This window comes from Hordeum vulgare, chromosome 5H (assembly GCF_904849725.1).
Source record: "Hordeum vulgare subsp. vulgare chromosome 5H, MorexV3_pseudomolecules_assembly, whole genome shotgun sequence".
Lineage (NCBI taxonomy): Eukaryota > Viridiplantae > Streptophyta > Magnoliopsida > Poales > Poaceae > Hordeum > Hordeum vulgare.
Window position 1 is genome coordinate 43,773,586 of NC_058522.1, and position 17,112 is coordinate 43,790,697.

Below are 17,112 nucleotides of genomic sequence, written 5' to 3' on the forward strand. Positions count from 1 at the left end.
TCTGATGCCACTGTTGGGTAACATAGCATAAATTCAAAATTTTCCTACGCCATATTCAGATCTTCCTATGGAGAGACTGATAACCCACAAGTATAGGGGATCAATTGTAGCCTTTCTCGATAAGTCACAGTGTCGAACCCAATGAGGAGCTAAAGGTAGGACAAATATTCCCTCAAGTTCTATCGACCACCGATACAACTCTACGCACACTTTACGTTCGCTTTACCTAGAACAAGTATGAAACTAGAAGTACTTTGAAGGAGTGAAAGGATAGGCTTGTAAGAAAGTAAAGAACACGTAAATAAAACTAAGGGCTGGTTAGATAAAGAAACAACTACAAGTGTCTAACGAGTGTGGAAAAGTGGTGGTAGGAGTGGCAGAATTGTCCCTAAGCAAATGACTACGTTACTAGGTCTATAGCAAGTATCATGTGGGAGAGGCCTCTGCTAGCATGTCATCCCTTACTTGGAATTCTATGCTCTTCTGATTGGAACTATTAGCAAGCATCCGCAACTACTAACGTTCATTAAGGTAAAACCCAACCATAGCAATAAGATATATTGGTCCCCCTTCAATTCCATATGCATCAATTTCTATGCTAGGTTTGAAGCTTCTGTCACTCTAGCCTGCCAATACATAGTCCTATCAACATACAACTAACCCTATGGTGTGATCCACGCGCGCGATCATATGATGGGCACCAAAGGACAGCAACATAATCACAAGCATATTAAACCAATCATAGCAATTCATCAATCACCGACAGGACAACGATAATCTACTCAGTCATCATAGGATAGCAACACATCATTGGATAATAATATGTAGCATAAAGCACCATGTTCAAGTAGAGGGTACAACAGGTTGCGGGAGAGTGAACCGCTGAATATAGATGGTAGAAGATGATGGAGATGTTGGTGAAGATGACGGAGGTGTTGGTTTAGATCGCCGTCACACGATGATGTCCCGGGTGGCGTTCCGGCGGCGCCGGGAGAGAGGGGGAGAGAGCCCCCCTCCTTCTTATTCTTCCTTAACCTCCTCCGTAGATGGGAGAAGGGTTTCCCCTCTGTTCCATGGTCTCGATGGCGGCAGAGGGGCGGGAGCCCCTCCGAGATTGGATATGTCTCTCTATGTCCTTCTGTTTCTGCACTCCCAGATTATGCATTTCACCGTTCCTTAAATTCCCGTAGATCCGTAACTCCGATTGGGCTGAAATTTTAACACGATTTTCTTACGGATATTATCTTTCTTTCGGCGAAAGAAGGGAACCAACCGCCTTAAGGAGTGGCCAAAAACCTGCCAGCCGCGGGCCCACCCCCTGGCCACGGCTGGTGGGCTTGTGGGCACTCCGTGCACCGTCTCGCGTTGATTCTTCTTCCCAAAAATCATAAATATTCCAAAAAAAAATCCCCGTAAATTTTTATTGCGTTTGGACTTCTTTTGGTATGGATATTCCGCGAAACAAAAAACATGCAACAAACAGGAACTGGCACTGGGCACTGGATCAATATGTTAGTCCCAAAAATTGTATAAAAAGTTGCCAAAAGTATATGAAAGTTGTAGAATATTGGCATGACACAATCAAAAATTATAGATACGACAGAGACATATCAGAGACCAACAACGAGAGAGGGGTGAGTGCATCTTCATACCTTTGAAGATCGCTAAGCGATAGCGTTGCTACAACGCGGTTGATGGAGTCGTACTCGCGGCGATTCAGATCGCGGTGTGACTCCGATCTAGTGCCGAACCACGGGACCTCCGCATTCAACACACGTGCAGCCCGGTGACGTCTCCTGCACCTTGATCCAGCAAGGAGGAGGGAGAGATTGGGGAAGATCTCTGGCACCACGACTGCGTGGTGTCGATGGAGAGACGAGGTCTTCCGGCAAGGCTTTGCCAAGCACCGTGGGAGAGGAGGAAGGAGGGAAGCAGGGCTCCACCGAGGGAGATGGAAAACCGTGTTCAAAACAGCCCCAAAACTCTCTCTATATATAGGAGGAGGGGAGGGGGGGTGCCACCCCTAGGTTTCCCACCCTAGATGGTACGGCAGCCCCCCCAGATGGGAGGTGCGGCGGCCAGGGCAGGGGGAGGGGGTGGCGCACCCCTAGGTGGGCCTTAGGCCCACCAGCACCTAGGCTTTGCCCCCCTTCCACCTCCTGCGCCTTGGGCCTCTTTGTGGGAGGCGCACTAGCCCACTTTGGGCAGGTTGCCCTCCACCTTTTGGCCCATGCTACCTCTTGGGGCTGGTGGCCCCTCCCGTTGGACCCCCGGGACCATTTCCGGTGGTCCCGTTACACTACCGATAACGCCCAAAACATTTCCGGTGTCCAAACACATCCATCCTATATATCAAGCTCCTCGTGACGTCCGGGATCTCATCCGGGACACCAAAAAACTTTCGGTAACCTCGTATAGCATTTCCCTATAACCCTAGCGTCATCGAACCTTAAGGGTGTAGACCCTACGGGTTCGGGAAATAGGCAGACATGACCGAGACACCTCTCCGGCCAATAACCATTAGCGGGGTATGGATACCCATGGTGGATCCCACTTGCTCCACGATGATCTCATCGGAATAACCACGATGTCAAGGATTCAATCAATACCGTATACAATTCCCTTTGTCTGTCGGTATAGAACTTGCCCGAGATTCGATCGTCGGTATGCCTATACCTTGTTCAATCTCGTTAGTGGTAAGTCTCTTTACTCGTTCCGTGGCACGTCATCCTGTGACTAACTCCTTAGTTACATTGAGCTCATGATGATTTCTACCGAGTGGGCCCAGAGATACCTCTCCGTCACACGGAGTGACAAATCCCGATCTCGATTCGTACCAACCCAACAGACACTTTCGGAGGTACCCGTAGTGCACCTGTATAGTCACCCAGTTACGTTGTGATGTTTGATACACCCGAAGCACTCCTACGGTATCCGGGAGTTGCACAATCTCATGGTCGAAGGAAAATACACTTGACATTAGAAAAGCTTTAGCATACGAACAATACGATCTAGTGCTATGCTTAGGATTGGGTCTTGTCCATCACATCATTCTCCCAGTGATGTGATCCCGTTATCAATGGCATCTAATGTCCATGATCAGGAAACCATGATCATCTATTGATTAGCGAGCTAGCCAACTAGAGGCTTGCTAGGGACACATTGTGATCTATTTATTCACACATGTATTATTGTTTCCTGTTAATACAATTATAGCATGAACAATAGATGATTATCATGAACAAGGAAATATGATAATAACCATTTATTATTGCCTCTAGGGTATATTTCCAACACCCACCTCTCAAGAGCCTGAATTCCACCCCTAGCCTCTCCATTTGAGCACTTCGAGCTCCCGTGCTCGAGATCGATCTCGGGCTACGGGCCAGCTCCGGTTCTCCTTTGACCTCCTACGGGTTCCTAGCAACCTCACAGAGCTTACCCATCTCCTCCCCGAGCTTATCCACGCCCGTAGCACCCAGTCCATTGACCTCCCGAAACTACTCCGCTGTAGCACCTCGTCGCGGGTGAAGCAGGGCTTCGCCGTCAACCTCTCGACCACCAGGAGGTCGGCGATGGTAGGTTGGTTCCATTTTTGCCCTTGGTTGGGCGCGAGGCCGCCGGTAGCATCACCGGCAAGCATTCCCTCCTCTCTGTCCCAAGGTGGAAGTCAACCCCGACAGGTGGGTCTCACCTGTCGGTGGCTCATGTATCCCCCTCTCTCTCCTCTCTGCCGCTGACCGCTGGGTCCCGCACGTTAGGTTTGAACCTGGCCGCGCGCGGGGATGGGATGGATGGCTGGCAGGCTTGCTAGCTGGGCCGGCCCAAGCCTCGGGCCAAGCCAGGCCTGAGCCCTAGCCTCTTTTCTTTTTCTGTTCAATATGTTTTTGAAAGATTTTTATAAAAATAATCATTCAATATATTTTTATTATTCTTCCACCATAATTCTTCTAAAAATGAGTACTATTTAACAGAGCCTTTTGAGCAATTTTTGAAACAACCTTTCTGTTTTATAATAATTAAAAAGGCTATTTGGAATAATTTTGCTTGTGTTAAGTTGATTTTAAAAATAATAGTTTCACTAAAACGAGAGACAAATATTTTGGAAATAACAATATGGATTTATTATAATTAAACAACATTTTTAAAGTGACTTTGTGCTCTGTTTTTAGTGAGCTACTTATTGCTTTTTATTTATTACGACGATAGAAACCACGTTTGACCAAGGAGTTGGACTTGAAGACCCCGAAGTCCCCGGATACTTAGCTGATCAAGGCAAGCAGCCCTTTGACCATGTCTGAGCATATGTTATATTGCTTGCTAGTAGAGCAAATATTCCTGTTGCATGAGATCATAAGTATTCGGTAAATTATTGAAGTGGTGTTACCAATGGCTCCTCCGGAGCACTTGCATTTTTGAGCATGATGCTACCATCTATGAGGGTCACGGCAATAACATGTTGACAAGTAGAGCTAAGCATAGTAGAAGCATGAGTATATTGATGGTAAATGTCAAAGGTTTATGAAAACCCCGCCTGGTGCCACTAATGCCCGAGGGTGATGATGAGATATGTGGCCACTTTTGGTGAAGTGGTGCACCGTGTATTTTTGTGTGAGTGGTTTTGGAAATGGGATTAGATTTGTGATGTGTCGACCGTCCCAACCTTACATGTGCGACCACGTTACCTCTTTATGGGACGAGGCTTTGTTGATTACTTTGGTCAGTTCTAGCAAAGAGCCATATTACTAGTGGCGGGAGTGATATGTGGTCACTGTCGTGATGGGGTCGTTCCAGGTAGGGCGACTATGCCAATTTTACGTGTTCCTAGCACACCATTGGTCCCCGCATGGTTGATACTGTCCAGAGTCAGTGCTCGTAAGATGTGGAACATGTGGGCTGGGTACCAATCGAGTGGACCTCTTTGTCTAGTATCGTTAGTGGAAAGGCATTGATCGGGTACTTACCTCGGGTATGTATATACAGTGAGTCGTGGATGACACGGAAGTTTCCCAGATCTCATGGGTACAACATACAACCTCTGCAAAGTGTAAAACTATACGAATAGCCGTGTCCATTGTCAAGGACAGTTGGGTGGTGCTGCTTAAACTACGTCGAGTCGTTTCCGCATAAACCAAGTGCGTGTGTTAAATGGTGTTATCCAAGAAAGAGTAGATATGACCAAGTTTGGTGACTTGGCATATCTGGTGAACCGGAGTGTTCAGCCCTTAACAAATATGTTGATATCTGTAACCTGTTCTTCTAAATATCATCTAGTTTACGTTGCACATCCATGATCATGATTATTTATAGTTAAGCTGCTATCCACCAAAACTACATGTTACTTGTTATTCCATCAATTGCATTGTTCATATCATGGGTTGTTTGCAAGTATGTTCAAAGTACTCATTGGCTTGACACTTGTTATATTATTGACCAAACATGGAAGGACCGGAGTTTGGAGAAGAGTACATCTTCGGAGACGGCCCTACGAACTAGGACGCTTCCAAGTCAGAGTGCCTGTTTGTGTTGGCTGATGGCATGGGCACCGGCTTAGCCCTAAGATTTCCGCTACGAGTTGTATCAGTGTGATTTGGACTTATAGGCCCTACCTTGTGAACTTGACTTTCCTGGTCATGTGTTGTAATATTTCGGTACTTGGATGTAAGACTCTTAATATTTAGCATCTGTGTGTTGGGTGAGCATTGATCTCTCTGATCACTGAGCACGTTCATTCGGCGATCTCGACTCGTAAGTCGGGGTCCCCACATCGTCATGATTATTTGAAGTTCTATCAATTGCCCAACAGTAATTGTTTTCCCACCGTTTGCTATTTTTCTCGAGAGAATCCACTAGTGAAACCTACGGCCCCCGGGTCTCTTTTCATCACATTTGCCTTTGCGATCTATTTTCCTTTGCTTTTATTTACAGATCTATTAAACTAAAAATACAAAAATACCTTGCTGCAATTTATTTGTTCCACGATCTATTTAGCCTATCTAACACTTTTACCGCACTTCATTTGCCTATCTTGTGGCGCCGTACCCGAAAGGGAATGACAACCCCTTTAACACGCCGGGTTGCAAAGTATTTATTATTTGTGTGTAGGTGTTGTTTACGTGGTGTGAGGAGGTTCTCCTACTGGTTCGATAACCTTGGTCTCATCACTAAGGGAAATACCTACCGTCACCATACTGCATCATTCCTTCCTCTTTGGGGAAATACCACGTAGTTCTAGCACACATCAAACACCATTTTCCAAAACATACTAGAGATCGTTGTGAATTGTTTCAAGATGCATGCGCATCTGGTTCTTCTAGTAGGGGTAGTTCATCCCTTCAAATCAAGGACAGATCACAGATACCTTGATCATACCTGTAGTCGAAATAACTAAAACTCCGGGTGGTTAACTCAAAATCACACAGAACAAGTGAGTACCTTGTTCTGATACCAATTGAAAGTGCGTTACATCGACTAAAGGGGGTGAATAGGCGATTTTTATGAATTCCTCGCTGAGGAATCTCTCATTGAGGAAATTGCTAAGCGACGAACTACTAGCAGTGGAATAAGTACTCAGGTGTATGCAAAAGATATCAGCAGCATATTCATCGTGATGAAATGAAACATACATAGAACACACGTAGCATGAAAATAGGATAAGCAAGTGAAGAACAAGATCACTAAAGAATTTGAGATGATAAAGTTGAGAAAGTTTTCAGTCAAATTCTTCAAACGGTAACGATCAATTTCATCAAGATGTAAATGAGGAAATAGATGAGTTGAGGAAATAGAACCAAATTCTTGATGAAGACAATGCTTTGATGACCCAGTTCCAAGTGATGTGACAGTCACGCATATGGTTTTGAATGGTTAGTATTTAAAACAATGGACACACAGTCACAGGACACACAGTCCTTACCATATCCTCGTTGAGCTAAAGTCAGACAGTCTTCATCCAACATGCGTGGTAAGTCTTTAGGGCATACTTTCAAACACTCACAAACTTGGTCACCCGGCGATCCACAATTTATTGTTGGATGCTCTAGACCATGACCCCTAACAATCTGGATGATACATAGTCATCAAAGGTAACAAGTGTCGGCTCCACCAAGGAACAATCTCTTAAATGATGCTCAATCACTTTGGGTTTTTGGTTTGGGTTTTTCCTCGCTGATTATTTTCTCTCAAATTCTTCAAAAGATGGGTTGCTCTCAAATGACAAGTGTCAAGTTTTCTCTTGGAGCAGCCAACCATCTAGTGGTTGTAGGGGGCGACTATTTTTATCCTTGGAGCAATTTCCTCACACACCAGAAGATACTCGTCTCAGTCATTGAAGAAATTGTCTGAACTATAAAAGCTTTCCGAAGTCTTCAATCGAAGGATTGGGTATGTGAAGGATCTGAGATGAGCATCGCTAGGAAACTTTTTTTTGGTATTACCTCAACCCCCTTTAACAATATAGTGTTACTATGACTCAAGAAAGAGAAAATGAAACAGTAAAAGTGTAGGTCTTCATGCTTCATTGTTTGCAGATCAATATCTTTAGGAATACACCAATTTCCTCACTTTCGAAGTTTTCGAGGAATTGTCAAAGTCTTCAAGTGAAGACATTCATTTTTAGGGGTCGAATTTATTCGGAAATATTAAAATCCTCAGTGACCTATAGAGCACATGTACACACATAAACATATTAGTCCCTTAACCTATAAGTCCTCAAATCACCAAAATCATTAAGTGGCAACTAGATGGACTTACACGGGGCACAGATAGTTGCATAGAATGTCACATACTCGAGAATTGTATTGCAACAACTTCAATTCTTCTACAGTCGCTTCGCAATATGGTTCCCTTCCATCGCCAAAGAATTCATCTTGCAAACCAACATGAACAACAACCCTAACAGTGGGGTTATGACCAAGAATATGCATTTTCATGTTATGATTCTGTGACGCCCCCATTTTGATCGTACGCTAATCATACACGCAAGTACGCACGATTAAGATTACTTACTCACTGGAAGATATAACAACACAACTCTAGGGACAAATTAAAATCATACAAGATTTATATTACAAGACAAAAGGGGTCTCGAGGGCTCGAATACGTAAGCTCGAATACAAACGAGTCAGTGGAAGTAAATAATATCTGAGTACACACATAAGTAAGTGCTATAAGAAGGTTAGCACAAACATAGCTACAGATTGAAAAGGCAAGGCCTCCTGCCTGGGAGCCTCCTAACTACTCCTGGTCGTCAACGGCCTCGATGTAGTAGTAGGCTCCGTCGGGGTAGTAGAAGTCATTGGTGGGATCAGCCATCGCATGGGCTATGTCATCCGGTCGCAGCAATCGTATCAAGAGGAAAAGAGGGAGCAAACCAACAGTAAGTACTCATCTAGAGGCTAGAGAGAAGGTATGTGATACGTCTCGAACATCTCTATAATATTTGATGGTTTCATGCTATTATCTTGGTAAACTTTGGATGTTTTGTATGCCTTTTATATCTTTTTAGGGACTAACTTATTAACTCAGTGCCAAGTGCTAGTTCTTGTTTTTTCCGTGTTTTTGACCCTTTTCAGAGGAGGATTTTAAACGGAGTCCAAACGGAACGAAACTTCCAAAAAGATTTTTCCGAAACAGAAGAAGATCGGGGAACTTGAGAACCAAGGCAGGGGGCCACCAGGGACCCCACAAGCCCCCTAGCCGCAAACAGGGGGGCCCGTGCCTCCCAGGCTTGTGGGCTCCCTGGGCCACCTGCGCCCTAGGTCTTTCGCTTATATATTCCCAAAAATTCCAGAAAAAATCAGGAGATCATCGAAAGTACTTTTCCGCCGCCGCAAGCTTCTGTCTCCGCAAGATCCGATCTGGGGCACGTTCTGGGGCCCTGTCGGAGGGGGGATTCGGATACGGAGGGCTTCTTCATCAACACCATGACCTCTCCGATGATGCGTGAGTAGTTCACCATAGACCTACAAAGTTCTATGGTCTTCATGATGCTAGTAGCTAGATGGCTTCTTCTCTCTCTTGGATCTTCAATACAAAGTTCTCCATGATCTTCATGGAGATCTATCCGATGTAATCTTCTTTTGCGGTGTGTTTGTCGAGATCCGATGAATTGTGGAATTATGATCAGATTATCTATGAATCTTATTTGAGTTTCTTGTGATCTCTTATATGCATGATTTCATATCCTTGTAATTCTCTTCGAGATGTGGGTTTTGTTTGGCCAGCTTGATCTATGATTCTTGCAATGGGAGAAGTGCTTGGTTTTGGGTTCATACCGTGCGGTGACCTCACCCTGTGACAGATGGGGTAGCAAGGCACGCATCATGTTGTTGCCATCAAGGGTAAAAAGATGGGGTTTTCATCATTGGTTTCAGATTATCCCTCTACATCATGTCATCTTGCTTAAGGCGTTACTCTGTTCGTCATGAACTCAATACACTAGATGCATGCTGGATAGAGGTCGATGTGTGGAGTAATAGTAGTAGATGCAAAAAGTATCGGTCTACTTATCTCGGACATGAGGCCTATATGTATGATCATTGCCTTAGATATCGTCATGACTTTGTGCGGTTCTATCAATTGCTCGACAGTAATTTGTTCACCCACCATAATATTTTCTATTTTGAGAGAAGCCTCTACTGAACACAATGGCTCCCGGGTCTACTTCACACTATATTTTCAGCCTTACTCTTTTACTTCGTTGCACTTTCCGCCTTCAGATCTCACTTTGCAATCAATCTTGAAGGGATTGACAACTCCTTTATAGTGTTGGGTGCAAGCTCTTTTGTGTTTCCGCAGGTACTTTGGACTTGACGAGATTCTCCTACTGGATTGATACCTTGGTTCTCAAACTGAGGGAAATACTTACTGCTCCTGTGCTGCATCACCCTTTCCTCTTCAAGGGAAAAACCAACGCAAGCCCAGTCTCCGTCAACGTGTCAATCTCTGGCGCTGTTGTGTGTTGCCGTAACACTATGCAACGGTGAGCAACTGACATCAAAACTATGCGAAGGTATGCAATAGTATCAAAGGAATGGGGTTATATCTTTGGACTGACTGCAGAAAATGCAAGAATAGAGCGAATGTCTAGTCCTATAGAAGACTAGCATCTTGAGTGTCTTGCAGCATTATCATAGTGTAGATAATTTACACATATGTCATAAATATGTTGTAGCAAATTTATTAAGTAGACCTAGAGATCCTTCCTTGACTCCTTTTGACAAAGCAATCTCAGAGCCAACATTTCCATTTAACATCACAAGTATCCTTTTCCAGTTGTATTGGATCATGACACAACTCCAAGTTGTCATGTTACTGTGGACACGACTATTCGAATACTTAATTCATCCCTGCAGGGGTGCACCACATTTCCCAACATGCGAGATACCTCCGGCCGGACACACTTTCCTAGGTCATGCCTGGCCTCGGGACATCAATATGTCATAGCCCTACCTTGGTTGAACAAAGAGGTCAGCCCGTCGTTCTAAATCCTAAGCGCATAGGGGGCTTGGGCCCATCACCCTTTGCACTCTTGCACATTACATGGGCGGTCGAGATTAGTCCTAGCACCTCTTTTAAAAGATCAATGCTTACACAGACCACTCGGGTGTGCGCCGCTCCAATGCTGAAGTCCGACGAACTTCCGCTGTTACCACGACGACGAGTACCCATAACTTGTCCCGCGTGAAGATTTATGCATAAGAGGTAAAACGAAAACTCACATCAAATACCCAACCCACTAATGTTTTATTAACTGCGATGACGATCCATGATCCACGATATGTGGTACCGTCGCCCCGTCTCGAGGATGTGTGGCAAGGGCCAAGAATGCCGAGCCATGCCACATCACAATCATATAGGTATCCACCCACACCAAAATTTCATCATGTTCGTGTAGTAAGTGAAAGTAACAGTGTGTCTATAACATCAGGGGAATCCGAGGTATCACCCTTGATGGATTCCTATTGATGTAACCATCAAGGAGACCAGGGAGGAATAACCCTCGATGGTTCACGCTTGAGGGGTTGCACGACAGAGTCGTTATCGGAAGTGGTGAAGAAGGAATCACCCTCTGTAAACCACCTCTGGTTACCACACTACAGAGTTAACATCAGGAGTACATTACGATGTATCACCCTTGATACTCGATAAGAGATCTACCGGGCCTTACAACTGAGGGGTGTGAAGTGATGTGATGGGTCATGGCTAGTCGATTGGACGATCGAGTCTACAAGTCTCCGAGTCTTCAAGTCGTTGAGTCTTCGATGATGAAGAAGTGCAGCTGGGGCTAAGTGGGGTCACCAGGGGTCACTGGTCAACCTATACTAAACATTTAAATATGAAGCAGGGTACAACAAAAGTTTAACAAAAACAGGCTATGCATAAAAATTATCTATCTACAAAAGTGGAAAAATCTAATGCAAGCATGAGGGAGAAACAATGGGTGATATCGGAATGATCAAGGGGGGGGGTTGCTTGCCTTGCTACGCTATTGTAAAAGGTTGATTGTCACGAGCTTAGTCATACCCAACAGCAATGTCAGTCTTGGCGTCTACCGGAGAGAAGAGGGGGAAGAAGCAATAAATAAAAGCAAGAGGTTGTAACATGATGCATGACATGACAATATGCAGTGCTACAGATGTGCTAACGTAGCACTACACGTCACACACGGAGCGGGAAAATATCTAACGATATTTCTGAGGACATTGGCTACTACTAGATATGTGATCCTAATGGCAAAATTTCCATGTTCATCATTTTAGGAGCATGTGACAGATGAACGGACAGTGTATTCAGATTCATGGGATTTTTATGAGCAAATTTCATATATAAATTATTTTCATGTGACTTATAGATTACTTTATATTAGTTTTCAAAGTTTTATTAATATTCTAGAATTAATAGATTTAATTTGATTTGAAAAATCCTTTATTGCATCAACATGACATCACTGTGACATCAATATTCAACCCAGCTAGCCTAGGTCAAACCTGGCAGCTCGGTCCCACCTGCAATAGACACTAGGCTTTAATAGGGGTTTATTTTTAATGTAATTAACTAATTTCTAACGGGGCCCACATGTGAGTGCCTAAGTAGTTTAAATTAAATATTTAATTATGTTAATTAGGGGGTAATAACCCTCGGCCCACATGTAAGTGGCCCACCAGTCACGGACTGGGATGCCAAGTGAGCATAGCTCACCATGGTCAACGGGTCAACTGGAGCCCAGTGCCACTGTCACGGTCACAGGGTGTGGCTCCAGCCGGGCCAGGTCAATGGCGGCCCCTGAGTTATCTCCGGTGACCATTTTTCACGGCGGCGCGCTCGGGACCGCAACGGAATTCACCTACACGGGGCTGTTTGCGGCACGGAGACATGCGTTCAGACGCGGGAGCACGCGCGCTTCCATTTTGACAAGTGCTACCTCTTCAGCTTGCGTTGGTTTTCCCTTCAAGAGGAAAGGGTGATGCAAGAAAGTAGATAAGTATTTTCCTCAGTCTTTTAAGAACCAAGGTATCAATCTAGTAGGAGGAACAAGCAATCTTCCCATAGTAGTACCTACGCAAATAATCAAACACTTGCACCCAATGCTATAAACGGATTGTCAATCCCTTCATAGTTATTTGTAAGGATGAGATCTCATAGAGATAGGTATAAAGTAGCGATAGATCTGAAAGTAAAACAAAAATTAATAAATTACAACAAAGTATTTTTTGGTTTATAGATCTGAAAATATAATATGGAAAATAGACCCGGGGGCCATAGGTTTCACTATAGGCTTCTCTCATCAGGGAAAATAATACGGTGGGTGAAAAAATTACTGTCGAGCAATTGATAGAAAAGCGAATAATTATGAAGATATCCAAGGCAATGATTATGCATATTGGCATCACGTCCGTATAAAGTAGACCAAAACGATTCTGCATCTACTACTATTACTCCACACATCGACCGACTCCTGCCTGGATCTAGAGTATTAGGTTCATGAAGAACAGAGTAACACATTAAGTAAGATGACATGATGTAGAGGGATAAACTCAAACCAATGATGAATTACCAATCTAGTTGGCCAAACCAAACAAATAATTCGAAGAGACTTGCAAATATATGAAATCATGCATATAAGAATTCAGAAGAGACTCAAATAGTATTCATGGATAATCTGTACATAAACTCACAATTCATCGGATCTCGACAAACATACCACAAAAGTGTATTACATTGGATAGATCTCCATGAAGATCATGAAGAATATGGTATTGAAGATCAAAGAGAGAGAAGAAGCCATCTAGCTACTAATTATGGACCCTTAGGTCTGTGGTGAATTACTCACATATCATCGGAGGGGCAATGGAGTTCATGTAGATGCCCTCCGTGATCAATTCCCTCTCCGGCAAATTACCGAAAAAGGCTCCAAGATTGGATCTCTCGGGAACACAGGCTCCCGGTGGCGTAAAAGTATTTTCGTTTCTCTTTTTGGTGATATGGGAATATTCGGGAATTTATAGGCCAAGAATTAGGGTTAGTTAACTTGTAGGGGGCCACAAGCGAGGGACACGGCCACCCGACAACTTCCTTGCCCCCTACTCCAAGCCTGGTGCGTGTCTTCTGGTCCAAGAAAAATCTTTCCGGAGATTCTATTCCGTTTGGATTAATAGGTTAGTCCATAAAATAATATAAAACAACATATAAATGCATATAAAACATCCAAAACAAATAATATAATAGCATGAAACAATCAAAAATTATAGATACGTTGGAGACGTATCAAGCATCCCCAAGTTTAATTCATGCTCGTCCTTGAGTAGGTAAATGATAAAAACAGAATTTTTCATGTGGATTTCTACCTAAATTTTTTATCCATGTAATGTTCTCTATTGTCGCATGAATATTCAGATCCATAAGACTCAAAGCAAAAGTCTATATTGACATAAAAACAATAATACTTCAAGCATACTAATAAGGTAATTGCTTCCTTTCAAAATAGCATGGTCTTAGCAAGTTATCCCCACAAAATCATATGGTGTGGCTATGCTCCATCTTCACCACACAAAGTATCTACATCATGCACAACCCCGATGAAAATCAAGCAATTGTTTCACACTTTTTATATTCTCAAACTTTCTCAACTCTCACGCAATACATGAGCGTGGCCCATGGATATAGCACTATAGGTTAAATAGAATGTGGTGGAGGTTGCAAAAGAAAGAGGAGAAGATAGTCCCACATCAACTAGACATATCAACGGGCTATGGAGATGCCCATCAATAGATATTAATGTGAGTGAGTAGGGATTTCCATCCAACAAATGCACTAGAGCTATAAGTGTATGAAAGCTCAAAAAGAAAACTAAGTGGTCGTTCAAAAGATGTATTTCCACTAGTTATATGAAAGTGACAAAGTAGGAGACTCTCTATGAAGAACATGGTGCTACTTTGAAGCACAAGTGTGGGAAAATATAGTAGCATTGTCCCTTATCTCTTTCTCTCATTTTTATCCTTTTTTCAGATGGGCTTCTTTGGCCTCTTTTATTTTTGATGGGTTCGCTGGCCTATTTTATTTATTTATGTAAATTCTGGATACTCATCCCAACTTGTGAGGGAATCATAGCTTCCATCATCCTTCTATCACACGGTACAATGCTCTAATAGTGAAAATCATCACACTTTTACTTACTCACAACTCAAAGATTACAACTCCATAGCTAAAACAAAGTATGACTCTATAAGCAATATGGAAGTGACGGTGTGTATCATAAAAATGGGACGGTGGTGTTGCATGGAAATATATCTCGGAATGGCTATGAAAATGCCATAATTGGTAGGTATGGTGGTTGTTCCGAGGAAAATATATGGTGGTTGTTTTGAGGAAGGTGGGTTTAATGTACCGGCGAAAGTTGCATGGTACTAGAGAGGCTAGCAAAGGTGGAAGGGTGAGAGTGCGTATAATCCATGAAATCAACATTAGTCCTAAAGAACTCACATACTTGTTGCAAAAGCCTATTAGTTATATAAGCAAAGTATTAGACGCATGCTCCAAGGGGAAGGGTTGGTAGGAGTTAACCATCGCGCGATCCCGACCTCCACACAAAGGTTGACGTCATGCTTCGACTTCACCACATGACGGTTCACCTTACGTGCATGCTACGGGAATCACACGCTTCAACACGAGTATTTTTTCTAATTCACAATTACTTACTATCATGACTCTCATATTACCATGTTCACATCTCAAAACTATATGCGAAGAATGAAACTTCTCATCATATTCAATGCACTTAATATGAAAGTTTTTATTATATCCCTCTTGGTTACCTATTATATTAGGACTAAATTCATAACCTAAACCAATTATCATGCTGTCTAAATAACTCTCGAAATAATATAAGTGAGGTACGAGAGTTTAATAATTCCACAACATCGCCATGCTCTAAAAGACATAAGTGAAGTACTAGAACAACATTGCCTAGCTCAAAAGATATAAGTGAAGCATCAAGAGTATTCTGATAAATTCACGATTCAATGTGTGTCTCTCTGTCAAAAGATGAGTGCAGCGAGGATTATTGTGGAAAACTAAAAAGTAAAGACTCATATCAGACAAGACGCTCCAAGCAAAACACATATCATGTGGTGAACAAAAATATAGCCTCAAGTAAATTTACCGATGGATTGAAGACGAAAGAGGGGATGCCTTCCGGGGCATCCCCAAGGTTAGGCTCTATGGTATCCTTGAATATGACTTGGGGTTCCTTGGTCGTCCCCAAGCTTAGGCTTTTAACACTCTTTATTCCATAGTCCATCAAATCTTTACCAAAAACTTGAAAACTTCACAACACAAAACTCAACAGAAAACTCATGAGATCCGTTAGTATAAGAAAAATAAATCACCACTTTAGGTACTGTTGTGAACTCATTATTCATTTATATTGATGTAATATTTACTGTATTCCAACTTCTCCATGGTTCATGCCCCCCGATACAACCCATGGATTCATGAAAATAACCAAACAACACAAAGAAAACAGAATCTGTCAAAAACAGAACAGTCTATAGCAATGGGTTTACTTCGAATACTTATGTAACTCCACAAATTCTGAAAAAATAGGAAAATATGGCAAATTTGTAAACCAGTATTTTTTAAGAAATTCAGATCAAAACCACGTTCCACAGAATTTATAAAACTCCTAGACTGAGAGCAAAAGTTTTTGTTATTCAGCAAAATCAACTTGCAAACACCATAGACTATCCCAAAGGTCATACTTTGCTCAAACACTAATTAAAACAAGAAAACACAATTATTACAGTGCTAATAGTATGTGCAGCACTCAAAAACAGAAACAAAACCAAAATCAAAACAAATAAAATTGGGTTGCCTCCGAACAAGCGCTATTGTTTAACGCCCCTAGCTAGGCATAATGCAATAGATCTAGGTATTATCATGTTTGGTATGCAATCCATAGGTAGCTATCATAATAGATTCATAAGGTAATCTTATTTTATTTCTAGGAAAGTGCTCCATGCCTTTCCTTCATGGAAAATGGAATCTAATATGACCTTCTTTCATGTCAATAATTGCACCAATCGTTCTAAGGAAGGGTCTACGGGCACATAATTCCTATTAGAAATAATAAGAACATCATTAATCCTTCCCGTAGGTTTCTTAATTGTAGAATCCACTCGATACAAATTTATAGAACAATCGTGAAATTCACGGAATCCTAATACATCACATGAAGTTTTTGGAATTGTGGAAACGCTAGAACTCAAATCACACAAAGCATGACACTCATAATCTTTAATTTTAATCTTAATGGTAGGTCCCACTCATCATGAAGTTTCTAGGTATAGAGACCTCCAACTCAAGTTTTTCTTCAAAAGATTTCATCATGGCATCCACAATATGTTTATTAAAGGCTTTATTTTGACTATAAGCATGCGGAGAATTCAACATGGATTGCAACAAAGAAACATAATTAATTGAAGAGCAACTAACATAATTAAAATCCTTGAAATCTGAAAGAGTGGGCTCATTGCTATTTAAACTTTTTGACCTCTTCCATCCCACTTTTGTCAATCTTATCACTAAGATCTATGAACTCCAAATCATTGGGAA